Here is a 19,416-nt window from a genome sequence, read left to right on the forward strand (position 1 = left end):
ACCCAGAACTGACAGATAATTTATCTGAATGGAAGTCAGACAGCCAAGAAGTTGAAATAGACCCGTTCATCCAGACTGGTAGGAGGGCCGGAGATGAGCAGCTGGGTGCCGGTCGTGGCAGGTGGAAAACAGGGAGAACTAGGCGCATAAGGCAACTAGGAGCATGTAAGGCATCTGGGGCGTGCAAGATCTCAGCGGGTGAACCCTGAGTATGCAAGCGGCAGCTGGCAGACCCAGTGAGGCGGCGATTGTGGAGCAGGGCAGAGCGTGCAACCCAGGATCCCAGGGAAGGGACTGAGGTCCCACAGAGAACGGAGCTACCGCCATTGTTCCCTCTGGACCCCGCCCTCACATACAGCATCACAATCTAGCAACTGGGGTGCCCAGCCCTGGTGAACACCTAAGGCTCTGCCCCTCACCATAACAGGAGCGACCAGACCAAAAAAAAAAAAAAAGACAGAGAAAGAGAGATATGGCTCAAACAGAAGAACAAATCAGTGCCCCAGAACTCATCCTTTTGAGCGACCAAGAGATACCTAACCTATCAGATGCATAGTTCAAAACACTGGTGATCAGGAAGCTCACAGAATTGGTTGATTTTAGGTGCAAATTAGATGAACAAATGCAGGTTACCATAAAATAAATGAAGGAAAATACACAGGGAACCAATAGTGGTGGGAAGAAAACTGGGACTCAAATCAATGGAGTGGACCAGAAGGAAGAAAGAAACAATCGAACAGAAAAGAATGAAGAAACAAGAATTCAAAAACCTGAGGAGAAGCTTAGGAACCTCCAGGACATCTTTAAATGTTCCAACATCCGAATTATAGGGGTACCAGAAAGGGAAGAGGTAGAGCAACAGATTGAAAACGTATGTGAACAAATAATAAAGGAGAACTTCCCCATTCTGGCAAAGTAAATAGACTTCCAGGAAGTCCAGGAAGCTCAGAGAGTCCCAAAGAAGTTGGACCCAAGAAGAAACACAGCAAGGCACATCATAATTACATTAGCCAAGGTAAAAATGAAGGAGAGAATCCTAGAAGCAGCAAGAGATAAGGGGACACTAACCTACATAGGAGTTCCCATCAGACTGTCAGCTGATTTCTGAAAAGAGACCTTGCAGGCAAGAAGGGGCTGGAAAGAAGTATTCCAAGTTATGAAAGACTAGGACTTATATCCCAGATTACTCTATCCAGCAAAGCTTTCATTTAGGATGGAAGAGAAGATAAAGTGCTTCTCAGATAAGGTCAAGTTAAAGGAGTTCATCATCATCAAGCCCTTATTTTATGAAATGTTAAAGGGACTTATCTAAGAAAAGAAGATTAAAAAAAACATGTATAGTAAAAGGACAGCAAACTCACAATTATTAACAACCACACCTAAAGCAAAACCAAAAGAAACTAAGCAAACAACTAGAACAGGAACAAACCACAGAAATGGAGATCACATGGAGGGTTAGCAACAGGGGAGTGGGAGGAGGAGAGAGGGGGAAAAGGTACAGAGAATAAGTAGCATAGATTGTAGGTAGAAAATAGACAGGGGAGGGTAAGAATAGTATGGGAAATGTAGAAGCTAAAGAACTTGTAATTATGACACATGGATATGAACTAAAGGGGGGGGAAGTTGGTGGGAGAGGGTGTACAGGGTGGAGGGGAGTGAAGGGGGGAAATGGGACAACTGTAATAGCATAATCAATAAAATATAATTAAAAAATAAAGTTATTGGTAAAAACAAAAAATGTATCTTTTATTGTATGAAAAAAACTAAATGGACTTTTTGGCCAACCCAATATTTTTGAATCATCCTTTGTTGTACCAGTTATACCATCAAAAATGAAAGTAATAAAATATATTACAGTTGTCCTGGGCAAGTGGCAAATTTGGTCGGAACATTATCCCATACACCAACAGGTTGCAGGTTGCATCCCTGGTCAGGGCATGTACCTAGGTTTTAGGTTTGATCTCTGGTCGGGACGCATATAGGAAGCTACCAATCTCTCTCTCTCTCTCTCTCTCTCTCTCTCTCTCTCTCTCTCTCTCTCTCTCTCTCTCTCTCTCTCTCCCCCCCCCCATCCAGTCTCTGAAATCAATAAAAATATATCCTCGGGTGAGGATTCAATCAGTTATTTAATTAATTAATTTAAAATACTATCAATCAGTAGAAAATAGATCATTTGATGACCTTTCCTCCATATTTTAACTCAACTTCTTTACTTGTAAGAAAATCAAAATGTGCCCTCATTATAAATTTTGATTCTAGCATATTTATACCTGTTAATTAACTAAAATGAGAAATACATCTCCCAGAAACTTCAATACCATTTTGATATTATAATGACCATTGAAATTCAAGTATCTTTTCAGTGGTGTGATTCTCTCTTTGGATATGTGGAACAAGAGTACAATTTTCTTTTTGGCAACAGGACACTTTATTTTTAGAAAAATATTTTATTGGTTATGCTATTATAGTTCTCCCAATTTTTTCTGCCTTTATCCCCGCTCTGCCCTGCACTCCCCCTCTAGCATCCCCCTGGCTTAGTTCGTGTCCATGGGTCATATATATAAGTTCTTAGGCTTCTCTATTTTCCATACTATTATTAACCTCCCCCTGTCTATTTTATGCCTACTAATTATGCATCTTATTCCCTGTATCTTTCCCCTGACATTCTCCCTCTCCCCATTGATAACCCTCCATGTGATCATTTCTGTGATTTTGTTCCTGTTCTAGTCATTTGCTTAGTTTTTGTTTCTGGGTTTGTTTTTGTTTTTTTTTTTAGGTTCAGTTGTTGATAGTTATGAGTTTTTTGTCATTTTATTGCTTATAGTTTTTGATCTTCTATTTCTTAGATAAGTTTCTTTAACATTTCATATAATAAGGACTTGGTGATGATGAACTCCTTTAACTTTACCTTTTCTGGGAAGCACTTTATCTGCCCTTCCATTCTAAATGACAGTTTTGCTGACTAAAGTAATCTTGGATGTAGGTCCTTGCCTTTCGTGACTTCAAATACTTCTTTCCAGCCCCTTCTGGCCTGCAAGGTTTCTTTTGAGAAATCAGCTGATAGCCTTATGGGAACTCCTTTGTAGGCAACTCTCTCCTTTCCTCTAGCTGCTTTTAAGATTCTCTCCTGCCCTGGCTGGTGTAGTTCAGTGGATTGAGCATGGGCTCCGAACCAAAGTGTCGCAGGTTCAATTCCCAGTCAGGGTAAATGCCTGGGTTGCAGGCCATGACCCCCAGCAACCGCACATTGATGTTTCTCTCTCTATCTCTATCTCCCTCCCTTCCCTCTCTGAAAATAAATAAATAAAATCTTTAAAAAAAGATTCTCTCCTTATCTTTAATCTTGAGTAGCTTAATGATGATGTGCCTTGATGTGTTCCTTCTTGGGTCCAACTTCTCTGGGATTCTCTGAGCTTCCTGGACTTCCTAGAAGTCTATTTCCTTCACCAGATTGGAGAAGTTTTCCTCATTATTTGTTCATATGAGTTTTCATATTCTTGCTCTTGTTCTCCTTCTGGCACCCCTATGATTCAGATGTTAAAGCACTTAAAGTCATCCCAGAGGTTCCTAAGCCTCTCCCCAATTTTTTTATTTATTTTTTTTCTCCCCAATTTTTTGAATTCTTGCTTCTTCATTCTATTCCTGTTGGATGTTTATTTCTTCCTTCTATTCCAAATCATTGATTTGAGTCCTGGTTTTCTTCCCTTCACTGTTGGTTCCCTGTATATTTTTCTTTGTTTCATTTTGAGTAGCCTTCATTTGTTCCTTCATTTTGCGACCGAGCTCAATTAGTTCTGTGAGCATCCTGATTACCAGTGTTTTGAACTTTGCATCAGATAGGTTGTCTATCTCTTCATCTCTTAGCTCTTTTTCTGGAGTTCTGATCTGTTTTTTTTTTTTTTCATTTGGGTCATATTTCTTTGTCTTGGCACACCTATTAAATCATAATGGGGTAGAGCCTTAAGTATTTGCCAGGGCAGGGTAGCCCTCTTTGCTGTGCTGTCTGTGGGGGAGGGGTCAGAGAAGGAACAATGCCAGTAGCTGGCTCTGCTGTAACCCCACTTTCCAACAAACTGTCCTGTGAGACTGGGAGTTTCTCCTGCCTTCACAACCCCTACAGTGTTTTAGAGCTGGCAGTTTTGAGTTTTTACTTTCCCTGTGAGCCAGTACTCCTCTCCTGTGCCATCCACTGCCGTGCAGCATGTCCTCTCCACCCTCCTGGCTGCCCAACTCCTCCCCTTCTACCAGTCTGCATGAATGTTACTTTAACTTCTTGTTTGTTGTAATTCCATGTAGTTTGCTATTCTGGCAGTTCTGGTTCTTTATGGTTTTTAGTTGTGTGAGGAAATGAAGCATTTCTTCGTATACCTCCATCTTGGCTGGAACTCCCATAACAGTACAATTCTGATAGTAAACATGAAACCTGATATGCAATTTAAAACCAAACTAATGGGGGGAAATTCTCATTTTCAGTTATGCTCCTAACAAGGTATTTGTTTTAAATATACACTTTTAAAATATGAATGTAGCTATGTATTTTACCTGTAAGAATAAATGTCAGGCATGGCCACTTCTATTTTTTAAAAGTACTTAGAATTTAGTAAAGAATTAGAATTTCAGAATTCAAAATAAGAATTTATGGTTTTCAGCTAAGATAAAGCTTTCTGGTGGGTGGAATATGTTGTAGAGCCAAAAAGTGAAGTGGTGAGAATAAATAAAAGAAATTGCTTCCCTAATTCTGAAACAGTGTAATACTCCACAGTTTGTTAGCAAGTTGCTGTTAAGGTTGTTCTAGGACCATTCAAACTGTGTCATGTCTTTCTCTCCCTCAGCATTAGATGATTTATATCATATAATGAAAACAAGTTCATGAAATGTTTCTATAATTTTAGGTTCCTGGTGATGAACAAAACTGCATTATAACAGGAAATAAAAGCTAATGGTATAAAATCAGTTTTTTTCAGTCATTGGGAAAGAATGAGTAGGGTTATACTACCCCAGAGCATAGCTATTACTTTTAACTAATGGAAATATTCTATTAGTCCCCAAAGTATTACGTATTTTATTTGTTTATTAAACTAATGTCTGAAACTACATGTTTGTTATAGAAGATTACATGCCAAACAGGAAAGCAGCAGAAAAGAGCCTTCACTTATAGTGAATGATTAGAAATTATAACAAATCCATCTGCAATTTAAATTTCTTTTTCTATAGGTATTATTTCAGGTTCTCTTTGTGTGTTTTCTCTTGTTTTACTCTGTGTTAGCAATGGCTTGTACAGTATGAAGACTCTGCCTCACTTATGTCCACCTCAAATGAGACAGCCTTCATGTCATCAGAGTCATCTTGTTCCTCCTCTTGATATGCCTTTGTTTGAGATGCAGTTTCATTTGGTGTTATTATTTAGCTTAAGCAGTTGGCACATGGGAAAGTCTGTGGAAACCTTCAATTCATCAAATCAGGAGTGACTTGGAAAAACACTGCTTGCTAATACAGAGAGCACCATGTGTAGTTACTAAAAAAATTGAACATGGAATGCATCCCTGATTAGAAGGAAGAATTCTGTGGGTCACACAGCTGCCAAGCAAGATAGGGGGAGATGCAGAGAATGGTTGGAGAGGTTTAGATGGGAAAATCTCCAAACAGGATTGACTTCACATGTCTAATATTTGTAGTTTTAAAAGAGGGGAATTTGAGAGGTGGCAAGAAGCCTGATACCTTACAGAGTGGGAGGATGATGATTATATAAGAGCCTTGATTATATAAGTCATGAAAAATTGAGTCAATCAGTTGGGTATTTTGAATTTATATCATCAAACAACTGATCTGGCTGTTCTCCACTCCCAGCCCAGAGGTGACTAAAAGGAATGGTTATAGACACAGCCTCCGATCCTATTGTTCAGTCTTTCAGGTTCATGTTGATGGTCACAGCTCAAGACAGGGATGTAATTATATCTATCAGACACCAGTGTGTTTTTTAAAAATTATTTTGTTTTTATTTATTTGTTTGTTTTATCAATTCAGACAAAAAGCTAGGCAACCAAGTAGAAAATTATACCAGTTAAACAAATCATTTGGCTGGTTCATTCCCTCCATTTACTGACCAGTTCTACAAAACCAACTGCTCCAGTAGCACTGCCTAGCCATGGTCTAATTATGTACTAGAGGCCAAACACAAGAACAGAAATTAGAACTTCAGTTGTGTATTTGCTGGACAGCATGAATCCATTGGCAAGAATGCTTGTTTATTCATTTATCCACAATGCTCCTTGGGTATCTACTATGTGTCAGTCATTCTGCTAATAATGAACAAGACATCAGTTTGGGGGATATAGAAACATTAAAGAAAAAAATAATAGTATAGTGTGGTTTAAAAATGTATAACTCTTTTTCACTTTGTTAAAAATTTCTTCTCTTGTTTAACTGCCATTTTCTCAGGCAGGATGGTTAATGCCTGCTTTCTACATCCTCTCCTATCAGGTAATGCTTTGAACTTCCAAAATGTTCTAACACTAACACTTCTGTGCTTTGTGTCAGCACTTCATATAAACTTAAAACTGCCATTGAGTCTAGAAGAACACATGAAGGGTTTTTCTGTGGCTAGTTCCACACAAGAAATCTATAGTGTTCCAGCCCAGCACCTGTGGGTTGGCTTTGCTTGCAGACTACCATCCTGTCTGTGAACTGCAAAAGGATCTTGAATGGGCTGGATTTTTAGCCATGGCTCTGATTGAGTTTGCTCTTACTCTTCTCTTACATATACACAGTGCATGCAGATACCCTAGCCACCATCTTCCCCTTAAGCATAGTTTGAGACACTACAACAATCATTGCTACTTCAGAAGTCACCAAATGCATGTGCCTTAGTTTGTGTTGGAGTATCAGCTCCAGGAATAGTTTGACAAAATGAAGATCTTAATTTAGTCAATCAAAACAGAAAGCATTGGCTTTTCCCAATCCTAGAAGTAAATTGGCAATAAGATCAGCTTCAATAAAAAAAATTGCTCGCTATATTTGATTACCTCTGTACTTGCTCACTCAACATGCATGCACACACATGCAAACACACTTCCCTTTTAGGACTGAAACCCTCCTGATTTGACCCTCACTAATCTACCTTCAGTGAACTCATTGTCCAAATCACTCACTTGAAAGTCCTATCTTTCTCTCATATCCTACATCTAGTTTTTCAGCAAATCCTTTTGTCTTTATTTTTCAAATATATCCAGAGTCTGATCACTCCTTACCATCTCTATGGCGACCATCCTTGTCCAAGCCACCATCATCTCTCCTCTGAATTACTGAGATGATTTCCTAACTGGCATTCCTATTTCTATTCTTGAAGTCTATTTTATAATAGCTGCCAGAGTAATTGTTTTAAAATATAAAGTACATTAGGTTACTCCTCTGCTCACAATTTCCTGTCTTCCTATTGTCTGTAAAAGTAAAGTCAGTTATTTACTATGGCCTCCAGTGTCCTATGTAATTTGCTCCATATTTAATTTTCAATTATATTTTATATGATTTTCCCCTCTGTTTATTAAACTCTAGTCACACTGGTCTTCTTTTTTATTCTCAAATATGCAAAGCTCATTCTTAACTCAGGGTCTTTATATCGGTTATTCTGTCTGAAATTGACTGCCCCAGACCTTCTCATGACTTGTTTTCTGACTTCCCTCTGATCTCAACTCAAATGAACTTCTGCCTCTATATCTTCACATAACTAGATCCTTATCATAGATCTCAGCTCGGGAATCATCTCCTTATAAAAGCTTACTTTATCTGTTGTATCTACAGTTAACTTTTCTTTTCATTCTACACACATGAAAAGTCAATTACTTGTTGCATTACTATTTTATTACTATTACATCACTTATAACAATTTTAAATTTTCTTATTTATTATCTCCCATCCCTCCTCTAGAATGTATTTTCAATGAATACAGGAACTGTCTACCTTATTAACTAATGTATCTCTGGCACCTAGAACAGTTTCTGATATATAGTAAGTGTAGGTGTGCAATCAGTATTGTTGAATGAATAAATAAATGAATGCAATGCAGGAGGCATTATTACACATAAGCTTGATGCAAAAAAGGACTATTACATTAATAAATGATCTGAATAATGCATGTAGGTATGCTTTTATTTGAAGGTGAGAGTTTCCTTCTATATTAGTGAATAGCCAGCGGACAAACTGCAGTTGAGATTCACCACTGATAAAAGTCTTAACATTTTCATGCTATGGCATGCCAAAATCTTAGTATTACACCCATCATGAATGAAATGTTCTCTAAGGAGGGGTAAATTTCCTGTGGAGACTCCTGCAATGTTTTCCCAATACGCTTTTTCCTACCTTGTCTGCCAAGTTCTAAAGAGAAACACTGCCAATATGAAAATAGTGGGGAATTATTTACTGTTGAAAGACCCCTCCAAATAAGCACCATATTCACTACTCCTTTGTCATAATTCTGCATAACCACCACCATTAACCCAAAAAGTAGGGGGATTATAGTGGATGTTATGATGTGCCACCCAAATTTCCCATTCAGTATTGAGGTACTCATCCACTAGACAACTAAGAGTGTTGACTGTTAATGACTCATAGCTAAATCACTTCCCAGGATCTGGCCTCATCTGAAGGGAACCTCTCCACCCAGTGTTATACCTTCCCTTCAGACAGCAACCCATATCCAGTGACTGGTTAATGCAGGGCTTGGTTCCCTTGCCTTATTTTAAGACAACTTTGAAGGGCCATCCCAACTTGAGAACCCCTTGTGGGACTGGCTGAAGCCTTTATTGTAACTGTGTTGTTTAAATCCTTCCTGTATCCAATCCTGCTTCTCTAATTCTCTTAGAGGTGTTATTTGTGAAAGAACTGAGAACATCCCCCCCCCCCCAAATACCCTCCTATATATAGATATCCATCTCAGGGTGTGTTTCCCAAGGAATGTAACTTAAGACTGGGCTGTAGGAAGAAAACTCTAAAGTGAGATTTTGGAAGTGGATCATCCACCAGCAAGCTCAGAATGAAAACCATTTCACTGTCAGTATGTGGAATACTGACAATTTTTGGCATTCTGTAGCTGTGAAATTGTATAAACTTTTATCACTTGTGAACTGGAATATGATATCAGAAGATGTGAATACACTGACAGGAGCAATATCTTGTATATTTGAGTATTTGGGATAAGTAGCAATTATAAGGACTGGGGAAAAGGATGGCTTTTTCTAGATGCTATTGATGCCTTTGACCAAGCCAATGAAAAGCTAATGAGTGCTAGTAGCTGATTTAAGGTGAAGTGTAGATGCAAAATATCCTTGGCAGCATATAAAGAAACTCTCATCTCTTTCATCTAGAAGGCAGAAAAAGTTTAAGCTTAAGCCCAGGACTTAATTATAAGGATCTTAGATGCCCAGCTAACATTGAATTCTCAGCCCTAGCAAGTCAGCTATGCCAAGGTCAAGGTACTGATGAGAAAAGTGATGGGAAGATTTGGAATTCTAAGGCATCTGGGTCAATGCACTCTAAAGTCTTGACTTCCAAGACTCCCCAAAACTCTCTGTGACTGTATACTCCCTCCTAGAATTTACCCCAAGCCCCTAATTGGCCACCAGATCCATGACTAAAACTGTTACATTACCCAGTTGGGGGAATGCTGGCCTCTTAAGAAAGAAAATGGACTGTATATCAAATAAGCTGCAGGACCTAAACAAGATATATTAACAGGAGCTATGGCACCATATATGGGACTGAATCTTAAGTGTGCTTGATCAAGAGGAACAAAATATAAAGTTGTGTAAATGACAGTGTAGTGATATAGTATTACTCTCGCATAACATAGGACTTACTCTGTCAAGAGCCCTAGGAGATAGTGCTAAGATGCTACTAGGATGATTCTCAGAAGCAAGGGAAAGTTATCTTCCACACAAAGTGAAATAAAAATGCTAGAAATTGCATGGAAGATGGTGGAGAAAATAATCACACGTCTCTAGAATTGATTACACCAGTGGAAGGGAGCACACTGCAAAACAAGAAAACTCACCAGTCAAATATTTTCTTCAGGCAGACTCAGAGGACATTCCATTTACCAAAGCAATAAAGAATGTGCTGGTGAGAAAAGCACCACAATTACTAAGTAGCTTACTGGCTGTCTTTCCTGTGTAGGCCAGGGCTGACAGTAGGAAATGCCATAATAAAATGTGGCTACTTGATGGAAAAGGTGATGATAGGATCTGAAAATAATAGAGGCCAGATGTCAGTGATTTACAATCAGGAGCAAAGTGGATGCAATTATTGTAATGAACAGCAAGGTCAAAGTGGCAGCCAAGGGGTCCTGACCTGCAGAGAACTATGGCAATGGTTAACAGAACATGGTGTTCCTAGGAGCGAGATAGATGGAAATCCAACAAGCTCTTTTCTTAATTTTACAACTACAAAAAAAATCAAAACTAGATGCCCAGAAAGGGCATCCCCCATGCCCCAGATCATTATACTTTACCCAGTTTCTAGCACTCAGTGTATTCTCATATCCAACACCAAGATAAGCAGAAAACCCTGTGATGTTGCCTTCAATTCTTTCCTAAAGAGACTTAAGAGCATCTACTTGAGTAACTATATACTAGAAAAAAGGTAATAGCAAGTATTTTGAGAATTGTGAGGCTCAGTTGACATTGATACTTGGATACTGTAACGGTCACCATGGCTCCTCTGGTAGAGTGAGAATATATAAGGATAGGTAATAAATGGAGTCCCTGGCCAAGGTTTAGCTCACGATACATCTGCTCTATTCATGGATTCACCTGGTGGTCATTCATTCAGTCCACAAGGGTATAACTAGAATAGATATAATTGGTACATACTTGGGAAAACCCCAATATTGGGTCTTTGGCTTGTGGAGTAAGAGCAGTCATATTGAAAACACCAGGTTCAAGCCTCCTAATCACTCCTACTCTCCCCTATTGCCAGTCAAGAGTAAATCAAAAATAAAATTGCATCCTAGGGAAATGGTAGAGATTAGTGCCACCTTAAAAACCTGAAAGATGCAAGAATGGTAGTCTTCATCATATCCTCATTAACTTACCAGTTGGGCCTCTATAAAACCAAATGGATACTGGAGTATGACAGTGGACTATAGTAAATTTAATCAAGTAATAGTCCTAATTACAGCTGCTGACCTAGATATCTTTACTAGAACACATTGACATAGTTTCATGTATATGGTATGTGGCCATGGATATGGTAAATGCATTATTTTCCATTCCTATCAGGAAAGAGGATCAAAAGCAGTTCACATTCACATGGTACAGACAGTACTACACATTTTCAGTGTTGCTCAGGGCTATATTAACCCTCATATCTTCTGTCATAATATACTCTGAAGAAACTGGAGTCATTTGGAGGTCCTGCAGAAGATCACATTGGTTTAATCTATCAATGACATTAAAACAGCTCTACTGGTATTTACAACTTTTTCAATTCCAAATCAGAGGTAAATCACTGACTAGCGATTTTAAGGGACTAAGAAAAAGTTGCCAATTGAAAAAATATATAGAATGTTATTTTTATTTCAGCATAAAGTACAGCTAATGTAAAAATTGCAAAAATGTTAGCATACAGAAAAAGATAATCTTGGACTATACTCTCTTATGAGCTACCTTTGAGCTGAGTTTTATTAAAAGAATGGTAAGCATAGCACCAATAACCTAAACCAGGCTGGAATCATTAGCAATTGCTTTGGACCTTTGAAAACGATGATTCTGCTTATAGTGCCAATCAGATACCATTATAAGTCCCATTCAACTCCTTTTTGTGATAATGGTATTTGCTTATATTAAAAAGTACATTAAAACAGTAAATGGTAGATTGGTGTGGTAATACATTTTGACCTGAATCTGAGCTGCTATGATTGAATTTCCATGAAAATAATTTTTATATATAAGTATGAAACTAGTACTCTCCGGCATTTGTTTCTCAAAGAGTGTTTTACAATTTAATGTAATTTTAAAAAGAACAGCTCACTTTTGACTTTGAGGAAGATGTTTTTATGAGTCTTTTTCATAACTAAAAATATTTTTTTTTCTTTATAAAACTGCCTGTAACTTGCTGGATGATTTTTCCAAATTGCATTCACATTCTCTGACTTATTTTACCTTTTTTTACAATGGAGATAATAGCAGAGTGGTAAAAGTCTTTATAAATACTTTCAGAGTAACTTCATCTTCCAAAAGGATATGAAGATAAATACTAAGACTATTATAAATCTTTGTGTGTGTGTTTTTGGTTTTATATATTTATTTTTAGAGAGAAGGGAAGGGAGAGAGAAAGAGGGAGAGAAACATCAATGTGTGGTTGCCTCTTGAGCACTCCATATTGGGGACGTGGCCCCACAACCCAGGCATGTGCCCTGACTGGGAATCAAGCTGGTGACTCTTTGGTTTGCAGGCCAGCACTCAATCCACTGACACACACCAGCCAGGGCCCAACACTATTATAAACCCAAGATTCTAAAACAGAAAATAGATAAGAAAAGAAAAATGGTAGATACATACATATAGATAAATAACAGCTTCTAGAACCAGTTATCAACTCTTTACATGTACACAGTGCTTTATAGTTTATAAAGAGTGTTCACATACAAGCAATTGGCAAGGTGGATGTTATCAATTCTCTTTTACAAACAAGAAAGCTGAAGCTCAGAGAGATTAAATTCTTACTCAGTGTCTCCTGGGTAATAGCAACAGAACTGGGAACCTAAGTTTTCTGATTAGAAAAATTCAGGGATTTTTTCAGTACACTAAAGTTACCTTGCGAAATGCAAGAAAGAGAAAATAAAAATGAATTTAAAAATCACAAAACACAGTAGGGAGTAAGAAAAATCATTCAAACAGACATTTTCAGAAACATACTTTTTTTAAAAGTGTTTTTCTCTCTTACCAATGTCAGCTGACATTTATAGAATGATTTGATCATCCTAAATTCTTTTTTTAAGAAATCTAAAGCAACACAGAAATATTTATTGGGAGCCTACTATGCATCAAGCACTGTGCAAGATGCTTCACATAATTAGTTTTTGTAATCTTCACAGTTACCCCATTATTTTACAGATAAAGAAACTGAGGTTCAGTGAGGGTAAATAACTTGCCAGAAGTTCTACTGCTTATAAGGGGAAGTACTGGCACTTCAGTTCAAGTTGTCTGATATTGAAGCCCTTAGTACAACAATTAATCAGTTAATACAGACATGTTTAAATGACCCCAATTATGAGCACATTATTATGAGGACTATACATGAAGTATAAAAGAGGATCCCTAGCCTTGGAGACTTGATAAACTTTATGGAGAGATAGAAGAGATTAGAAACAGTTGTTAAAGTGTGTGGTATAGACTCATACTCTTAAAAATATAGCCTGTGGATCAACAGCGTTTTCAACAACTGGGAGCCCAATGGAAATATAGAATTGCAGGCCACCATCCCAGTCCTGCTGAATCAGAGCTTGCATTTCAATATGATCTTATGGTAACTTGTATGCATAGTAAAGTTAGAGACATGTATAGATCATCAGTGCTATAGGGTGTACGCAAGAGAGGTGTAAAAGAGATGCCTGGAACTAGGCTCTGAAGGCAGTAACTCTCTATCTCTTTCAAGTTGGCTTGTATTTTGTAAAAGTCATTTCTGGTCTCCTAAGGGCCTGGGAAGGCTACTCTAAGAATAGTTGGAGGAAGATGGAAAAGTAGAGTTCTCTTTGCTTGAGTATAAGGGAAGGATTCAGGGAAGCAATATAAGTAGCTGAGGAGTAACAAAAATGGGGGTTATCAGAATTCTAATTCTACCAATAGGAATGGAGAACACAAAGATGTCATTTTCACCCTTACTTCACATCCCTCCCTCTTCTCTTCTTATGCATGATCACCTCCTCAGGAGGTAGGCTGGGGGAAGAAAGATAGTTCACTAGCTGGCCGTCTAGTGTGTGTGTCACTGCATGTCTTTGGATGTGCATAGACATGAATAAGCCTCCACTTTAGGACTTCTTTAATGCTATAGGCCTAATTGGTGCATTTTAATAATGAAATCTCTTTTCAAATAAGCACATGGCATAAAGCTGCATTTTTCTTTGGTAAATCTAAGTACAACTGGTCTTCAGTAAAATTTCCATTTGCTCTAGGGACATAACATAAAATGCCTTATTCTTGACCGAGCACTATTCTAATCAGGAACAAAAATTGCATTAAGGAGCCATGTAAATATCTGAGAAGGCATTCATTCTTGATTTTGATATTTTAAAATATAGCAGATTGCAGAAATGCAGATTACAACATGGATATAGTATTAAAATTGCTTTTGCTATTATAAAGATAAAAATAGCTCTTGGTTCAAATTTCCTGCTGCTTCTTTCTAAATGAAGGAGTTAAATATTAAAAGGCAGGTGGATGCCAATGCTCCATTAGAATGAGATGAATAGGGTTGATGGCAGGAGCTACAGGGAAGCTATTGAGGCTGCAGATGCATATGCTGCCCTTACTTCCCACAAAGTTCAAAGTAGGGTGAAGCTGCCCGGGTAATTGGCTATGAAATAGCAAACACTCTGGATAAAAATGGCCCTTGTATTTAATTGCCCATGTTTCGGGCAGTGGTAGCCACCTGGTTGATTAGTGACCATACCTATATTCACAACCACCCAAGTTTAAGTGCAAGTGTGATTGTTAGGACACTGGTGCCAAGTTTAATCAGAGGCCTTAAAGTTTCCATCAGTTCTGACCACCCCAGATCCAGATCCCCCACTTTTTAGATCTAAGCAGATGGTGCTACAAAGCCCCAAGGCTAAAAGCCCATTTTACAATTGAGCAGGATGAGGACATACACATATGTAAAACAACAATGACAATAGCAACAACTGAGAAAAGAAATGAGAAAAAGGGACATTTTATTTGCTTAGTACTTACTAATTTGCCAAGCGCTTTTCTTGGACTTTCTATTATGGTCTTCAGAAAAGCTTGTAAGATAGGACTTATAGTGCCCATTTTATAGTTGGAAAAATTAAGACTCAGTTATGGTGAGTTTCACAAGGCTATACATCTAGTAGGCAACAGAATAAGCACTCAAATGTAAATCTTTTGGCATGAAATTCAATCTCTTTTCCTAGTAGTATTTTACCTTAATTCTATGCTCCCTTGCAGTTCTGCAGAACTAGTCCATGACTGCCTTAGTCACTGAATACCTTTGGGTGGAACATAGCCATGTATGAATCATACACAGGTTTACACAGACTTCCAGTCTGTGAACAAGTCAATTGCACTGTCTTTTATTCCCAAATAATTAAGTGCCATGACCTATACTGAAGTAGTAACAATGATTAGCACTTAGTGTGTGCCAAGTGTTATGCTAAGCCATTCCCTGTATTGACTCATTTAAGCCTTAATTTACAACAACTCTATGATGTATATTTTGTTTGTTTTACCAACTCTTCCCTTAACTTTATTTTTCTAACTTTTTGCGATATAATTGACATATAACATTGTGTAACTTGAAAGTATTTAACGCATTAATTTGATACATTTATACATTGCAGTATGATTATCATTATAGTGTTAGCTAACACTTCCATCACATCACATAATTACCATTTCATTTTTGTAGTGAGTATTTTTTAGATTAGTCCTTTAAAATCTTTCAAGTATATACAGTAGTATAGTATTGTTATCCATAATAACAGTGCTCTGTATTAGATTTCTAGAGCTTATTCACCTTATAACTGGAAGTTTATATCCTTTGCCATGCCTCTCTCCCTTTTCCCCAACTCTCAGACCATGGTAACCATCATTCTAGTCTCTTTTTCTATTCTTTTTCTAGTTCTTTTTCTAGTTTCTATTAGTTGAACTTCTTTAGATTCTACCCATAAGTGATGCCATATAGTATTTGTCTTTGTCTGACATTAAACAGCATGTCCTCAAAGACCATCCATGTTGTCACAAATGAGAGGATTTTGTTCTTTAATGTGGTGATTAATATTCTAACATATGCATATATCACATCTTCTTTATCAGTTCATCCACTGATGGGCACCTAGGTTATTTCCATATCTTGGCTAAGGTGAATAAAACTGTAATACCTAGGGGGTGCAGATAATTTCTTTTTTTAAATTTTATTTTAATAATTGTTGAAGTACAGTTTTCAGTCCTTTAGCCCCATCCTAGCCCACCCACCCATTCCTCCCCACCTCCCTCCTCTTTCCACCCCCCCTTGTTTTTCTCCATGTGTCCTTTATACTTGTTCTTCTAAACCCTTCCCATTGCCCCTGAGATTCCCCTGAAATTCCCCTGAAATTCCCTCCCCTCTCCCATCTGGTCACTGTCAGCCAGTTCTCTATTTCAGTGCCTTTGGCTATATTTTGCTTGTTTGTTTGTTTGTTTTTTGTTTAGGTTCCTGTTAAAGGTGAGATCATATGGTAGTTGTCTTTCACTGTCTGGCTTATTTCACTTAGCATGATGCTTCCCAGATCCATCCATGCTGTCACAAAAGGTAGGAGCTCCTTCTTTCTTTCTGCTGTGTAGAATTCCATTGTGTAAATGTACCATAGTTTTTTGATCCATTCATTTGCTAATGGGCACCTAGGTGGCTTCCAGCACTTGGCTATTGTAAATTGTGCTGTTATGAACATCGGGGTGCAAAGGTTCTTTTGCTTTGGTGTTTCAGGGTTCTTAGGATATAATCCAAGCAGTGGAATTGCTGGGTCAAAAGGCAGATCCATTTTTAGTTTTCGGAGAAAATTCCATACTGTTTTCCATAGTGGCTGTACCAGTCTGCAATCCCACCAATAGTGCAATAGGATCCCCTTTTCTCCACAGCCTCTCCAACACTTGTTGTTTGTTGCTTTGTTTATGATGGCCATTCTGACCAGTGTGAAGTGGTATCTCATTGTGGTTTTAATTTGCATCTCTCTGATAGCTAGCGATATTGAGCATCTTTTCATGTGTCTCTGAATCCTCTGTGTTTCCTCCTTGGAGAAGTGTCTGTTCAAGACCTTTGCCCATTTTTAATTGGGTTGCTTGTCTTCTTAGAATGGAGTCGTGTAAGTTCTTCATATATTTTGGAGATTAAAACCTTGTCTGAGGTATAATTGGCAAATATGTTTTCCCATACAGTTGGATCTCTTTTTATTTTAATACTGTTTTCTTTAGCCATTCAGAAGCTTTTTATTCATTTGTTTATTCTTTCCTTATGTCCCTGGCTCTAGGGGACATATCAGTAAAAATGCTGCTGTGTGAAATATCTGAGATTTTCCTGCCTATGATCTACTCTAGGATTTTAATGGTGTCACAATTTATATTCAAATCATTTATCCACCTTGAATTTATTTTTGTGTAGAGTGTAAGTTGGTGCTTGAGTTTCATTTTTTTTTCACATAGCTGTCTAGTTCTCCCAACACCATTTGTTGAAGAGGCTATTTTTACTCCATTTTATGTTGCAGCCCCCTTTATCAAATATTAATTGACCATAGAGACTTGGGTTTATTTCTGGGCTCTATGTTCTGTTCCATTGGCCCGTGTGCCTGTTTTTATGCCAGTACCAAGCTGTTTTGATTACTGTGGCCTTGTAATGCAGTTTGGTATCAGGTATTGTGGTCCCTCCTACTTTGCTCTTCTTTCTCAAAATTATGGCAGCTATTCTGGGTCATTTATGGTTCCATATAAATTTTTGAAGTGTTCTATGTCTGTGAAATATGCCATTGGTACTTTAATAGGTATTGTATTGAAGGTGTAAATTGCTTTGGATAGTATGATCAGTTTGATGATGTTAATTCTTCCAATCCATGAGCACAGTACATGTTTCCATTTGTTTGTATCTTCCTTGATTTCTTTCTTCAGTGTTGTGTAGTTTTCTGAATACAGGTCTTTTACTTCCTTGCTTAGGTTTATTCCTAGGTATTTTAATTTTCTTTTTGCTATGTCAAATGGGATTTTTTTCTTGATTTCTGCTTCTGCTGTTTCATTGTTGGTATACAAAAATACCTTTGATTTCTAGATATTGACTTTGTATCCTGCTGTTTTGCCAAATTCATTTATTAGGTCAAGCAGTGTTTTGGCTGAGTCTATGAGTTTCTATGTACACTATCATGTCATCTGCAAACAGTAACAGTTTGTTTCCTCCTTTCCAAATTTGGATGCCTTTTCTTTCCTTTTCTTGTCTGACTGCTGTGGCTAAAACTTCCAATACTATATTGAATAGAAGTGGTGAAAGTGGACAACCTTGACATGTTCCTGATTTTAGTGGCAAAGATTTTAGTTTTTTCCCATTGAGTATGAAGTTGGCTGTAGGTCTCTCATATATGGCCTTTATCATGTTGAGGAATGCTCCCTCTGTTCCCACTTTGCTGAGTGTTTTTATCATAGATGGGTGTTGTACCTTATCAAGTGCTTTTTCTGCATCTATTGATATGATCATGTGATTTTTGTCTTTGCTTTTGTTTATGTGATGTACTACATTTACTGATTTGCGAATATTGTACCATTCTTGCTTCCCCGGGATGAATCCCACTTGGTCATGATGTATGATCTTTTTAATGTATTATTGGATGCAGTTTGCCAATATTTTTTTGAGGATTTTGGTATCTATGTTCATCAGCGATGTTGGCCTGAAGTTTTCTTTCTTTGTTGTGTCTTTATTTGGTTTTGGAATTAGGATGATGTTGGCCTCATAAAAAGAATGTGGGAATCTACCATCTTTTTGGATTTTTTGGAATAGTCTGTGAAGGATCGGGGTTAGCTCTTCCTTAAATGCTTTGTAGAATTCTCCTGTGAGACCATCAGGTCCAGGGCTTTTGTGTGTCGGGAGTTTTTTGATTACTGATTCAATTTCATTTGCTGTTATTGGTCAGTTCAGGCTTTCTGCTTCTTCTTCATTGAGTTTTGGAAAATTATATTTTTCTAGAAATTTGTCCATTTCACCTAGGTTTTCAAATTTCTTGGCATATAGTTCTTCATGGTAACTTCTTACAATCCTTTGTATTTCTGTGGTATCAGTTGTAATCTCTCCTCTTTCATTTCTGATTGTGTTTATTTGGGTCTTCTCTCTCTTTTTCTTGATGAGCCTGCTTAAAGGCTTGTCAGTTTTGTTTACCTTTTCAGAGAACCATGTCCTGGATTCATTGATCCTTAGAATTGTGCTTTTAGTCTCTATGTCATTCAATTCTGCTCTGATCTTGATTATTTCCTTCCTTCTACTTGCTCTGGGCTGTCTTTGTTGTTGTTCCTTGAGTTCTTGTAGACATAGGGTGAGGTTGTTTGTTTGAAATGTTTCTTCTATCTTTTCTAGGTAGGCCTGTATCGCTATGAACTTCTCTCTCGGGACTGCCTTAGCTGCGTCCCATAAGTTTTGGGTTGTTGTGAGTTCATTTTCATTTGTTTCCAGAAACTTTTT

This window comes from Phyllostomus discolor, chromosome X (assembly GCF_004126475.2).
Source record: "Phyllostomus discolor isolate MPI-MPIP mPhyDis1 chromosome X, mPhyDis1.pri.v3, whole genome shotgun sequence".
NCBI classification, from domain to species: domain Eukaryota; kingdom Metazoa; phylum Chordata; class Mammalia; order Chiroptera; family Phyllostomidae; genus Phyllostomus; species Phyllostomus discolor.